Raw genomic sequence first — 15,603 nt, forward strand, 5'->3', positions numbered from 1 at the left:
ACTGTAAACCTAATGCTAACTCTCACCCTAACCCCTAAACCTATCCCCAACCCTAAACCTAAAGCTATCCCTAAACTTATCCCTAAGCCTAACCCAAACACGAACAGTAACCCTAATCTAACACTAACCCTAACATGAACCCTAAACTTAACCCTATCCTAACCGTAAACCTAACCTCTAACACTAAGTATAATCCTCACCGTAATCCTAACCCTTATCTTAACCCTCCCCCTGAACCGAAATGTCACTCTAACCCTGAATCTAAACCTAACACTAACCCTAAACGAAATTCCGAACCCGAACCCGAACCCTAAGCCTAACCTTAACACTAACCTGAACACAAAATCAAACTCTAGCCCTAACCATAAGAATAACCCTCACCCCATCCTAAACTTCATCCAACCCTAACCCTAACTTTAACCCTAAACCTAAACCTAACCCAAACCCTAACCTTAAACCAAACTCTAGTCATAATGCTACTCCACCTCTAACCCTAAAACTAAGCCTTACATTAGCCCTGAACCTAAGTCTAGACCTAATCCTAACCCTAACCCTAAGTCTAACCTTGATCTTAAATAGAACACTAACTCTAATTCAAAACCTGAACCTAAACCGAAAACTTACGCTACACCTAACCCTAACCCTAACTCTAACCTTAAACATTACACTTACCCTAAACCCTCACCTTAACCATAAAACTAACCATAACCCTCACCCTAACCCCTAACCGTATCCTCCAACCCTAACCCTAATGCTCTGCCTAACCCTAACCCTAACACTAACGAGAAACCCTAAGCCGTAACGATAACTCTAACCCGAACCCAAACCCTAACCCCAACCCAAACCCTAACCCCAAACACCAAAGCCTTACCTAAACCCTAACCCCAAACACCAAAGCCTTACCTAAAGCTTAACCCTAACTCTAACACTAACCATAAACCTGATCATAAACCTAACCCTAACCATAAACCAAAACTAAGCATGACCAGAACCACAGTGACTAACCGAGACACTCACCCAAACCCTCACCCTAAACTAAATCTCTAACCCCTAACACCTTACCATAACCATAATCCGAACCCTACCCAACCCTAACCCTAAACCTAACCCTCACCCCAACCACAAAGCCTAACACAAACCGTCACCCTGACCGGAACCCTAACACTAAACTTAACCCTAACCTAAAATCTAACCCTCACCCTAAAAGTAAACAGAACCCGTAAACTTAACCCTAACATGAAACACAACCTTAACATTAACCTGAAAACTAAACCAAACCTTAGCCATAACCCTAACCCTAAACCTCACTCTATCTTAAACTTCACCCTATCCCTAAACTAAAGCTCACCCTAACACTAAACCTATCCCTACCCCTAAACCAAACCATAACCTTAACCTTGGCGCACATGTCAACCTAAAACTAACCCTTACAATAACTCTGATCCTAACCCTCACCCTAAACGGAATCCTAATCCTAACCCTGACCATAACCCTAACCTAACCTTAACCCAGACTTTAAACCTACCATAAGCTCAAACCTAACCCTAACCCCTAACAATAACTCTAACCCTAAACCTCAACCGAACCCTCACCTTTAACCAAAATTTCACCCTATCCAGAACCCTAAACCTAACCTAAATCCATTCAAATCATAACCCTAACCAAAACTAAAGCTAACCCTAAACCTAACTCTAAACCTAACCCTAACCCTAACCCTAACCCTAAACCTAACCCAAACCCTATCCCTGACCCTAACCTGAACCCACCCCTAAAACTAACCCGAACCCTAACCCTCACACTTAACATAAACTTCACCCTAACCGAAACCCTAACACGAAACATAATACTAAATATCCCCCAACTCTGACCCTAACCCTAATCCTAACCATAAACCTAACCCTAACCCTAAACTTAACCCGAACCCTGACCCTAACTCTATCTCTAACCCTAATTCTAACCCTAAAACTTACCCTACACACTCAGCTCAAATGGAAACCTAACACTAACCCTCACACTAACGTCGAAACCTAAACACTACCCTTAAGCTAACCTTACCTCTAACCTTAAACTAGCCCTAAACCTAACCATGACTTAACCCTAACACTTACCCTAACCCTAAAACTAATCTTAACCCTAAAACCTATCCTAACCTTAACCCTAACCCTAAACCCTAATGCTAAGACTAAGCTCAACCCTGACCCTTAACTTCAACTTCACCCTAACCCTAACCCTAAACCAAACCCTAACCCTAAAGCTACCCTAATCCTGACCCTAACATTAACACAAACACCATAACCTAACCCTAACTCTAACTCGAAACCTAAACTTAACCTGATCATAACCTTAACACAAACGCCTAACTCTAATATTTACACTAACACTAATCTTAACCTTCACCCTAAATCTAACCCTAAACTATCGCCTCACTCAAGCCCTACACCTAAACCTAACCCTAAACCTAACTCTAACCCTGACCCTAACCGTAACACTGTAAAACATCAGCTTAACTGTAAACCTAACACTAACCCTCACACGAACCCTAACCCTTTCTCTAAACCTAACCCTATCTCTAATAATAACCCTAACCCTGACCTAAACGTAACCCTTACCTAACTTTAAACTTAACCCTAACCTTAACTCTACCCTAACCCTAACAATAACTCTAAACCTAACCCTAAACCTAACCCTAACCCCTAGCACTAACTCTAACTCTAAACCTAACCCTAACCCTAACCTAGCCCTACCCCTGACCGTAAACCTAGCCTTAACCCTAACCTTACCCCTACCCTAACCCGGACCCTAAACCTAACCCTAACACTAATCTTAATCCTAAATCTAACCTAAACCTTAACCCTAACCCTTACCCTAACCCTCACTATTAACTGAAAATTCACCCTAACCCTAACTCTAACACTAACCCTAACCATAGCACTTACCCTAAACCCTCACCTTAACTGTAAACCTAATGCTAACTCTCACCCTAACCCCTAAACCTATCCCCAACCCTAAACCTAAAGCTATCCCTAAACTTATCCCTAAGCCTAACCCAAACACGAACAGTAACCCTAATCTAACACTAACCCTAACATGAACCCTAAACTTAACCCTATCCTAACCGTAAACCTAACCTCTAACACTAAGTATAATCCTCACCGTAATCCTAACCCTTATCTTAACCCTCACCCTGAACCGAAATGTCACTCTAACCCTGAATCTAAACCTAACACTAACCCTAAACGAAATTCCGAACCCGAACCCGAACCCTAAGCCTAACCTTAACACTAACCTGAACACAAAATCAAACTCTAGCCCTAACCATAAGAATAACCCTCACCCCATCCTAAACTTCATCCAACCCTAACCCTAACTTTAACCCTAAACCGAAACCTAACCCAAACCCTAACCTTAAACCAAACTCTAGTCGTAATGCTACTCCACCTCTAACCCTAAAACTAAGCCTTACATTAGCCCTGAACCTAAGTCTAGACCTCATCCTAACCCTAACCCTAAGTCTAACCTTGATCTTAAATAGAACACTAACTCTAATTCAAAACCTGAACCTCAACCGAAAACTTACGCTACACCTAACCCTAACCCTAACTCTAACCTTAAACATAACACTTACCCTAAACCCTCACCTTAACCATAAAACTAACCATAACCCTCACCCTAACCCCTAACCGTATCCTCCAACCCTAACCCTAATGCTCTGCCTAACCCTAACCCTAACACTAACGAGAAACCCTAAGCCGTAACGATAACTCTAACCCGAACCCAAACCGTAACCCCAACCCAAACCCTAACCCCAAACACCAAAGCCTTACCTAAACCCTAACCCCAAACACCAAAGCCTTACCTAAAGCTTAACCCTAACTCTAACACTAACCCTAAACCTGATCATAAACCTAACCCTAACCATAAACCAAAACTAAGCATGACCAGAACCACAGTGACTAACCGAGACACTCACCCAAACCCTCACCCTAAACTAAATCTCTAACCCCTAACACCTTACCATAACCATAATCCGAACCCTACCCAACCCTAACCCTAAACCTAACCCTCACCCCAACCACAAAGCCTAACACAAACCGTCACCCTGACCGGAACCCTAACACTAAACTTAACCCTAACCTAAAATCTAACCCTCACCCTAAAAGTAAACAGAACCCGTAAACTTAACCCTAACATGAAACACAACCTTAACATTAACCTGAAAACTAAACCAAACCTTAGCCATAACCCTAACCCTAAACCTCACTCTATCTTAAACTTCACCCTATCCCTAAACTAAAGCTCACCCTAACACTAAACCTATCCCTAACCCTAAACCAAACCATAACCTTAACCTTGGCGCACATGTCAACCTAAAACTAACCCTTACAATAACTCTGATCCTAACCCTCACCCTAAACGGAATCCTAATCCTAACCCTGACCATAACCCTAACCTAACCTTAACCCAGACTTTAAACCTACCATAAGCTCAAACCTAACCCTAACCCCTAACAATAACTCTAACCCTAAACCTCAACCGAACCCTCACCTTTAACCAAAATTTCACCCTATCCAGAACCCTAAACCTAACCTAAATCCATTCAAATCCTAACCCTAACCAAAACTAAAGCTAACCCTGAACGTAACTCTAACCCTAACCCTAACCCTAAACCTAACCCAAACCCTATCCCTGACCCTAACCTGAACCCACCCCTAAAACTAACCCGAACCCTAACCCTCACACTTAACATAAACTTCACCCTAACCGAAACCCTAACACGAAACATAATACTAAATATCCCCCAACTCTGACCCTAACCCTAATCCTAACCATAATCCTAACCCTAACCCTAAACTTAACCCGAACCCTGACCCTAACTCTATCTCTAACCCTAATTCTAACCCTAAAACTTACCCTACACACTCAGCTGAAATGGAAACCTAGCACTAACCCTCACACTAACGTCGAAACCTAAACACTACCCTTAAGCTAACCTTACCTCTAACCTTGAACTAGCCCTAAACCTAACCATGACTTAACCCTAACACTTACCCTAACCCTAAAACTAATCTTAACCCTAAAACCTATCCTAACCTTAACCCTAACCCTAAACCCTAATGCTAAGACTAAGCTCAACCCTGACCCTTAACTTCAACTTCACCCTAACCCTAACCCTAAACCAAACCCTAACCCTAAAGCTACCCTAATCCTGACCCTAACATTAACACAAACACCATAACCTAACCCTAACTCTAACTCGAAACCTAAACTTAACCTGATCATAACCTTAACACAAACGCCTAACTCTAATATTTACACTAACACTAATCTTAACCTTCACCCTAAATCTAACCCTAAACTATCGCCTCACTCAAGCCCTACACCTAAACCTAACCCTAAACCTAACTCTAACCCTGACCCTAACCGTAACACTGTAAAACATCAGCTTAACTGTAAACCTAACACTAACCCTCACACGAACCCTAACCCTTTCTCTAAACCTAACCCTATCTCTAATAATAACCCTAACCCTGACCTAAACGTAACCCTTACCTAACTTTAAACTTAACCCTAACCTTAACTCTACCCTAACCCTAACAATAACTCTAAACCTAACCCTAAACCTAACCCTAACCCCTAGCACTAACTCTAACTCTAAACCTAACCCTAACCCTAACCTAGCCCTACCCCTGACCGTAAACCTAGCCTTAAGCCTAACCTTACCCCTACCCTAACCCGGACCCTAAACCTAACCCTAACACTAATCTTAATCCTAAATCTAACCTAAACCTTAACCCTAACCCTTACCCTAACCCTCACTATTAACTGAAAATTCACCCTAACCCTAACTCTAACACTAACCCTAACCATAGCACTTACCCTAAACCCTCACCTTAACTGTAAACCTAATGCTAACTCTCACCCTAACCCCTAAACCTATCCCCAACCCTAAACCTAAAGCTATCCCTAAACTTATCCCTAAGCCTAACCCAAACACGAACAGTAACCCTAATCTAACACTAACCCTAACATGAACCCTAAACTTAACCCTATCCTAACCGTAAACCTAACCTCTAACACTAAGTATAATCCTCACCGTAATCCTAACCCTTATCTTAACCCTCCCCCTGAACCGAAATGTCACTCTAACCCTGAATCTAAACCTAACACTAACCCTAAACGAAATTCCGAACCCGAACCCGAACCCTAAGCCTAACCTTAACACTAACCTGAACACAAAATCAAACTCTAGCCCTAACCATAAGAATAACCCTCACCCCATCCTAAACTTCATCCAACCCTAACCCTAACTTTAACCCTAAACCGAAACCTAACCCAAACCCTAACCTTAAACCAAACTCTAGTCGTAATGCTACTCCACCTCTAACCCTAAAACTAAGCCTTACATTAGCCCTGAACTTAAGTCTAGACCTCATCCTAACCCTAACCCTAAGTCTAACCTTGATCTTAAATAGAACACTAACTCTAATTCAAAACCTGAACCTCAACCGAAAACTTACGCTACACCTAACCCTAACCCTAACTCTAACCTTAAACATAACACTTACCCTAAACCCTCACCTTAACCATAAAACTAACCATAACCCTCACCCTAACCCCTAACCGTATCCTCCAACCCTAACCCTAATGCTCTGCCTAACCCTAACCCTAACACTAACGAGAAACCCTAAGCCGTAACGATAACTCTAACCCGAACCCAAACCGTAACCCCAACCCAAACCCTAACCCCAAACACCAAAGCCTTACCTAAACCCTAACCCCAAACACCAAAGCCTTACCTAAAGCTTAACCCTAACTCTAACACTAACCCTAAACCTGATCATAAACCTAACCCTAACCATAAACCAAAACTAAGCATGACCAGAACCACAGTGACTAACCGAGACACTCACCCAAACCCTCACCCTAAACTAAATCTCTAACCCCTAACACCTTACCATAACCATAATCCGAACCCTACCCAACCCTAACCCTAAACCTAACCCTCACCCCAACCACAAAGCCTAACACAAACCGTCACCCTGACCGGAACCCTAACACTAAACTTAACCCTAACCTAAAATCTAACCCTCACCCTAAAAGTAAACAGAACCCGTAAACTTAACCCTAACATGAAACACAACCTTAACATTAACCTGAAAACTAAACCAAACCTTAGCCATAACCCTAACCCTAAACCTCACTCTATCTTAAACTTCACCCTATCCCTAAACTAAAGCTCACCCTAACACTAAACCTATCCCTAACCCTAAACCAAACCATAACCTTAACCTTGGCGCACATGTCAACCTAAAACTAACCCTTACAATAACTCTGATCCTAACCCTCACCCTAAACGGAATCCTAATCCTAACCCTGACCATAACCCTAACCTAACCTTAACCCAGACTTTAAACCTACCATAAGCTCAAACCTAACCCTAACCCCTAACAATAACTCTAACCCTAAACCTCAACCGAACCCTCACCTTTAACCAAAATTTCACCCTATCCAGAACCCTAAACCTAACCTAAATCCATTCAAATCCTAACCCTAACCAAAACTAAAGCTAACCCTGAACGTAACTCTAACCCTAACCCTAACCCTAAACCTAACCCAAACCCTATCCCTGACCCTAACCTGAACCCACCCCTAAAACTAACCCGAACCCTAACCCTCACACTTAACATAAACTTCACCCTAACCGAAACCCTAACACGAAACATAATACTAAATATCCCCCAACTCTGACCCTAACCCTAATCCTAACCATAATCCTAACCCTAACCCTAAACTTAACCCGAACCCTGACCCTAACTCTATCTCTAACCCTAATTCTAACCCTAAAACTTACCCTACACACTCAGCTGAAATGGAAACCTAGCACTAACCCTCACACTAACGTCGAAACCTAAACACTACCCTTAAGCTAACCTTACCTCTAACCTTGAACTAGCCCTAAACCTAACCATGACTTAACCCTAACACTTACCCTAACCCTAAAACTAATCTTAACCCTAAAACCTATCCTAACCTTAACCCTAACCCTAAACCCTAATGCTAAGACTAAGCTCAACCCTGACCCTTAACTTCAACTTCACCCTAACCCTAACCCTAAACCAAACCCTAACCCTAAAGCTACCCTAATCCTGACCCTAACATTAACACAAACACCATAACCTAACCCTAACTCTAACTCGAAACCTAAACTTAACCTGATCATAACCTTAACACAAACGCCTAACTCTAATATTTACACTAACACTAATCTTAACCTTCACCCTAAATCTAACCCTAAACTATCGCCTCACTCAAGCCCTACACCTAAACCTAACCCTAAACCTAACTCTAACCCTGACCCTAACCGTAACACTGTAAAACATCAGCTTAACTGTAAACCTAACACTAACCCTCACACGAACCCTAACCCTTTCTCTAAACCTAACCCTATCTCTAATAATAACCCTAACCCTGACCTAAACGTAACCCTTACCTAACTTTAAACTTAACCCTAACCTTAACTCTACCCTAACCCTAACAATAACTCTAAACCTAACCCTAAACCTAACCCTAACCCCTAGCACTAACTCTAACTCTAAACCTAACCCTAACCCTAACCTAGCCCTACCCCTGACCGTAAACCTAGCCTTAAGCCTAACCTTACCCCTACCCTAACCCGGACCCTAAACCTAACCCTAACACTAATCTTAATCCTAAATCTAACCTAAACCTTAACCCTAACCCTTACCCTAACCCTCACTATTAACTGAAAATTCACCCTAACCCTAACTCTAACACTAACCCTAACCATAGCACTTACCCTAAACCCTCACCTTAACTGTAAACCTAATGCTAACTCTCACCCTAACCCCTAAACCTATCCCCAACCCTAAACCTAAAGCTATCCCTAAACTTATCCCTAAGCCTAACCCAAACACGAACAGTAACCCTAATCTAACACTAACCCTAACATGAACCCTAAACTTAACCCTATCCTAACCGTAAACCTAACCTCTAACACTAAGTATAATCCTCACCGTAATCCTAACCCTTATCTTAACCCTCCCCCTGAACCGAAATGTCACTCTAACCCTGAATCTAAACCTAACACTAACCCTAAACGAAATTCCGAACCCGAACCCGAACCCTAAGCCTAACCTTAACACTAACCTGAACACAAAATCAAACTCTAGCCCTAACCATAAGAATAACCCTCACCCCATCCTAAACTTCATCCAACCCTAACCCTAACTTTAACCCTAAACCTAAACCTAACCCAAACCCTAACCTTAAACCAAACTCTAGTCATAATGCTACTCCACCTCTAACCCTAAAACTAAGCCTTACATTAGCCCTGAACCTAAGTCTAGACCTCATCCTAACCCTAACCCTAAGTCTAACCTTGATCTTAAATAGAACACTAACTCTAATTCAAAACCTGAACCTCAACCGAAAACTTACGCTACACCTAACCCTAACCCTAACTCTAACCTTAAACATAACACTTACCCTAAACCCTCACCTTAACCATAAAACTAACCATAACCCTCACCCTAACCCCTAACCGTATCCTCCAACCCTAACCCTAATGCTCTGCCTAACCCTAACCCTAACACTAACGAGAAACCCTAAGCCGTAACGATAACTCTAACCCGAACCCAAACCCTAACCCCAACCCAAACCCTAACCCCAAACACCAAAGCCTTACCTAAACCCTAACCCCAAACACCAAAGCCTTACCTAAAGCTTAACCCTAACTCTAACACTAACCCTAAACCTGATCATAAACCTAACCCTAACCATAAACCAAAACTAAGCATGACCAGAACCACAGTGACTAACCGAGACACTCACCCAAACCCTCACCCTAAACTAAATCTCTAACCCCTAACACCTTACCATAACCATAATCCGAACCCTACCCAACCCTAACCCTAAACCTAACCCTCACCCCAACCACAAAGCCTGACACAAACCGTCACCCTAACGCGAATCCTAACACTAAACTTAACCCTAACCTAAAATCTAACCCTCACCCTAAAAGTAAACAGAACCCGTAAACTTAACCCTAACATGAAACACAACCTTAACATTAACCTGAAAACTAAACCAAACCTTAGCCATAACCCTAACCCTAAACCTCACTCTATCTTAAACTTCACCCTATCCCTAAACTAAAGCTCACCCTAACACTAAACCTATCCCTACCCCTAAACCAAACCATAACCTTAACCTTGGCGCACATGTCAACCTAAAACTAACCCTTACAATAACTCTGATCCTAACCCTCACCCTAAACGGAATCCTAATCCTAACCCTGACCATAACCCTAACCTAACCTTAACCCAGACTTTAAACCTACCATAAGCTCAAACCTAACCCTAACCCCTAACAATAACTCTAACCCTAAACCTCAACCGAACCCTCACCTTTAACCAAAATTTCACCCTATCCAGAACCCTAAACCTAACCTAAATCCATTCAAATCCTAACCCTAACCAAAACTAAAGCTAACCCTAAACCTAACTCTAAACCTAACCCTAACCCTAACCCTAACCCTAAACCTAACCCAAACCCTATCCCTGACCCTAACCTGAACCCACCCCTAAAACTAACCCGAACCCTAACCCTCACACTTAACATAAACTTCACCCTAACCGAAACCCTAACACGAAACATAATACTAAATATCCCCCAACTCTGACCCTAACCCTAATCCTAACCATAAACCTAACCCTAACCCTAAACTTAACCCGAACCCTGACCCTAACTCTATCTCTAACCCTAATTCTAACCCTAAAACTTACCCTACACACTCAGCTCAAATGGAAACCTAACACTAACCCTCACACTAACGTCGAAACCTAAACACTACCCTTAAGCTAACCTTACCTCTAACCTTAAACTAGCCCTAAACCTAACCATGACTTAACCCTAACACTTACCCTAACCCTAAAACTAATCTTAACCCTAAAACCTATCCTAACCTTAACCCTAACCCTAAACCCTAATGCTAAGACTAAGCTCAACCCTGACCCTTAACTTCAACTTCACCCTAACCCTAACCCTAAACCAAACCCTAACCCTAAAGCTACCCTAATCCTGACCCTAACATTAACACAAACACCATAACCTAACCCTAACTCTAACTCTAAACCTAAACTTAACCTGATCATAACCTTAACACAAACGCCTAACTCTAATATTTACACTAACACTAATCTTAACCTTCACCCTAAATCTAACCCTAAACTATCGCCTCACTCAAGCCCTACACCTAAACCTAACCCTAAACCTAACTCTAACCCTGACCCTAACCGTAACACTGTAAAACATCAGCTTAACTGTAAACCTAACACTAACCCTCACACGAACCCTAACCCTTTCTCTAAACCTAACCCTATCTCTAATAATAACCCTAACCCTGACCTAAACGTAACCCTTACCTAACTTTAAACTTAACCCTAACCTTAACTCTACCCTAACCCTAACAATAACTCTAAACCTAACCCTAAACCTAACCCTAACCCCTAGCACTAACTCTAACTCTAAACCTAACCCTAACCCTAACCTAGCCCTATCCCTGACCGTAAACCTAGCCTTAACCCTAACCTTACCCCTACCCTAACCCGGACCCTAAACCTAACCCTAACACTAATCTTAATCCTAAATCTAACCTAAACCTTAACCCTAACCCTTACCCTAACCCTCACTATTAACTGATAATTCACCCTAACCCTAACTCTAACACTAACCCTAACCATAGCACTTACCCTAAACCCTCACCTTAACTGTAAACCTAATGCTAACTCTCACCCTAACCCCTAAACCTATCCCCAACCCTAAACCTAAAGCTATCCCTAAACTTATCCCTAAGCCTAACCCAAACACGAACAGTAACCCTAATCTAACACTAACCCTAACATGAACCCTAAACTTAACCCTATCCTAACCGTAAACCTAACCTCTAACACTAAGTATAATCCTCACCGTAATCCTAACCCTTATCTTAACCCTCACCCTGAACCGAAATGTCACTCTAACCCTGAATCTAAACCTAACACTAACCCTAAACGAAATTCCGAACCCGAACCCGAACCCTAAGCCTAACCTTAACACTAACCTGAACACAAAATCAAACTCTAGCCCTAACCATAAGAATAACCCTCACCCCATCCTAAACTTCATCCAACCCTAACCCTAACTTTAACCCTAAACCGAAACCTAACCCAAACCCTAACCTTAAACCAAACTCTAGTCGTAATGCTACTCCACCTCTAACCCTAAAACTAAGCCTTACATTAGCCCTGAACCTAAGTCTAGACCTCATCCTAACCCGAACCCTAAGTCTAACCTTGATCTTAAATAGAACACTAACTCTAATTCAAAACCTGAACCTCAACCGAAAACTTACGCTACACCTAACCCTAACCCTAACTCTAACCTTAAACATAACACTTACCCTAAACCCTCACCTTAACCATAAAACTAACCATAACCCTCACCCTAACCCCTAACCGTATCCTCCAACCCTAACCCTAATGCTCTGCCTAACCCTAACCCTAACACTAACGAGAAACCCTAAGCCGTAACGATAACTCTAACCCGAACCCAAACCGTAACCCCAACCCAAACCCTAACCCCAAACACCAAAGCCTTACCTAAACCCTAACCCCAAACACCAAAGCCTTACCTAAAGCTTAACCCTAACTCTAACACTAACCCTAAACCTGATCATAAACCTAACCCTAACCATAAACCAAAACTAAGCATGACCAGAACCACAGTGACTAACCGAGACACTCACCCAAACCCTCACCCTAAACTAAATCTCTAACCCCTAACACCTTACCATAACCATAATCCGAACCCTACCCAACCCTAACCCTAAACCTAACCCTCACCCCAACCACAAAGCCTAACACAAACCGTCACCCTGACCGGAACCCTAACACTAAACTTAACCCTAACCTAAAATCTAACCCTCACCCTAAAAGTAAACAGAACCCGTAAACTTAACCCTAACATGAAACACAACCTTAACATTAACCTGAAAACTAAACCAAACCTTAGCCATAACCCTAACCCTAAACCTCACTCTATCTTAAACTTCACCCTATCCCTAAACTAAAGCTCACCCTAACACTAAACCTATCCCTAACCCTAAACCAAACCATAACCTTAACCTTGGCGCACATGTCAACCTAAAACTAACCCTTACAATAACTCTGATCCTAACCCTCACCCTAAACGGAATCCTAATCCTAACCCTGACCATAACCCTAACCTAACCTTAACCCAGACTTTAAACCTACCATAAGCTCAAACCTAACCCTAACCCCTAACAATAACTCTAACCCTAAACCTCAACCGAACCCTCACCTTTAACCAAAATTTCACCCTATCCAGAACCCTAAACCTAACCTAAATCCATTCAAATCCTAACCCTAACCAAAACTAAAGCTAACCCTGAACCTAACTCTAACCCTAACCCTAACCCTAAACCTAACCCAAACCCTATCCCTGACCCTAACCTGAACCCACCCCTAAAACTAACCCGAACCCTAACCCTCACACTTAACATAAACTTCACCCTAACCGAAACCCTAACACGAAACATAATACTAAATATCCCCCAACTCTGACCCTAACCCTAATCCTAACCATAATCCTAACCCTAACCCTAAACTTAACCCGAACCCTGACCCTAACTCTATCTCTAACCCTAATTCTAACCCTAAAACTTACCCTACACACTCAGCTGAAATGGAAACCTAGCACTAACCCTCACACTAACGTCGAAACCTAAACACTACCCTTAAGCTAACCTTACCTCTAACCTTGAACTAGCCCTAAACCTAACCATGACTTAACCCTAACACTTACCCTAACCCTAAAACTAATCTTAACCCTAAAACCTATCCTAACCTTAACCCTAACCCTAAACCCTAATGCTAAGACTAAGCTCAACCCTGACCCTTAACTTCAACTTCACCCTAACCCTAACCCTAAACCAAACCCTAACCCTAAAGCTACCCTAATCCTGACCCTAACATTAACACAAACACCATAACCTAACCCTAACTCTAACTCGAAACCTAAACTTAACCTGATCATAACCTTAACACAAACGCCTAACTCTAATATTTACACTAACACTAATCTTAACCTTCACCCTAAATCTAACCCTAAACTATCGCCTCACTCAAGCCCTACACCTAAACCTAACCCTAAACCTAACTCTAACCCTGACCCTAACCGTAACACTGTAAAACATCAGCTTAACTGTAAACCTAACACTAACCCTCACACGAACCCTAACCCTTTCTCTAAACCTAACCCTATCTCTAATAATAACCCTAACCCTGACCTAAACGTAACCCTTACCTAACTTTAAACTTAACCCTAACCTTAACTCTACCCTAACCCTAACAATAACTCTAAACCTAACCCTAAACCTAACCCTAACCCCTAGCACTAACTCTAACTCTAAACCTAACCCTAACCCTAACCTAGCCCTACCCCTGACCGTAAACCTAGCCTTAACCCTAACCTTACCCCTACCCTAACCCGGACCCTAAACCTAACCCTAACACTAATCTTAATCCTAAATCTAACCTAAACCTTAACCCTAACCCTTACCCTAACCCTCACTATTAACTGAAAATTCACCCTAACCCTAACTCTAACACTAACCCTAACCATAGCACTTACCCTAAACCCTCACCTTAACTGTAAACCTAATGCTAACTCTCACCCTAACCCCTAAACCTATCCCCAACCCTAAACCTAAAGCTATCCCTAAACTTATCCCTAAGCCTAACCCAAACACGAACAGTAACCCTAATCTAACACTAACCCTAACATGAACCCTAAACTTAACCCTATCCTAACCGTAAACCTAACCTCTAACACTAAGTATAATCCTCACCGTAATCCTAACCCTTATCTTAACCCTCCCCCTGAACCGAAATGTCACTCTAACCCTGAATCTAAACCTAACACTAACCCTAAACGAAATTCCGAACCCGAACCCGAACCCTAAGCCTAACCTTAACACTAACCTGAACACAAAATCAAACTCTAGCCCTAACCATAAGAATAACCCTCACCCCATCCTAAACTTCATCCAACCCTAACCCTAACTTTAACCCTAAACCTAAACCTAACCCAAACCCTAACCTTAAACCAAACTCTAGTCGTAATGCTACTCCACCTCTAACCCTAAAACTAAGCCTTACATTAGCCCTGAACCTAAGTCTAGACCTCATCCTAACCCTAACCCTAAGTCTAACCTTGATCTTAAATAGAACACTAACTCTAATTCAAAACCTGAACCTCAACCGAAAACTTACGCTACACCTAACCCTAACCCTAACTCTAACCTTAAACATAACACTTACCCTAAACCCTCACCTTAACCATAAAACTAACCATAACCCTCACCCTAACCCCTAACCGTATCCTCCAACCCTAACCCTAATGCTCTGCCTAACCCTAACCCTAACACTAACGAGAAACCCTAAGCCGTAACGATAACTCTAACCCGAACCCAAACCCTAACCCCAACCCAAACCCTAACCCCAAACACCAAAGCCTTACCTA

This window comes from Elephas maximus (genome assembly GCF_024166365.1).
Source record: "Elephas maximus indicus isolate mEleMax1 chromosome Y unlocalized genomic scaffold, mEleMax1 primary haplotype SUPER_Y_unloc_1, whole genome shotgun sequence".
Taxonomy (NCBI): domain Eukaryota; kingdom Metazoa; phylum Chordata; class Mammalia; order Proboscidea; family Elephantidae; genus Elephas; species Elephas maximus.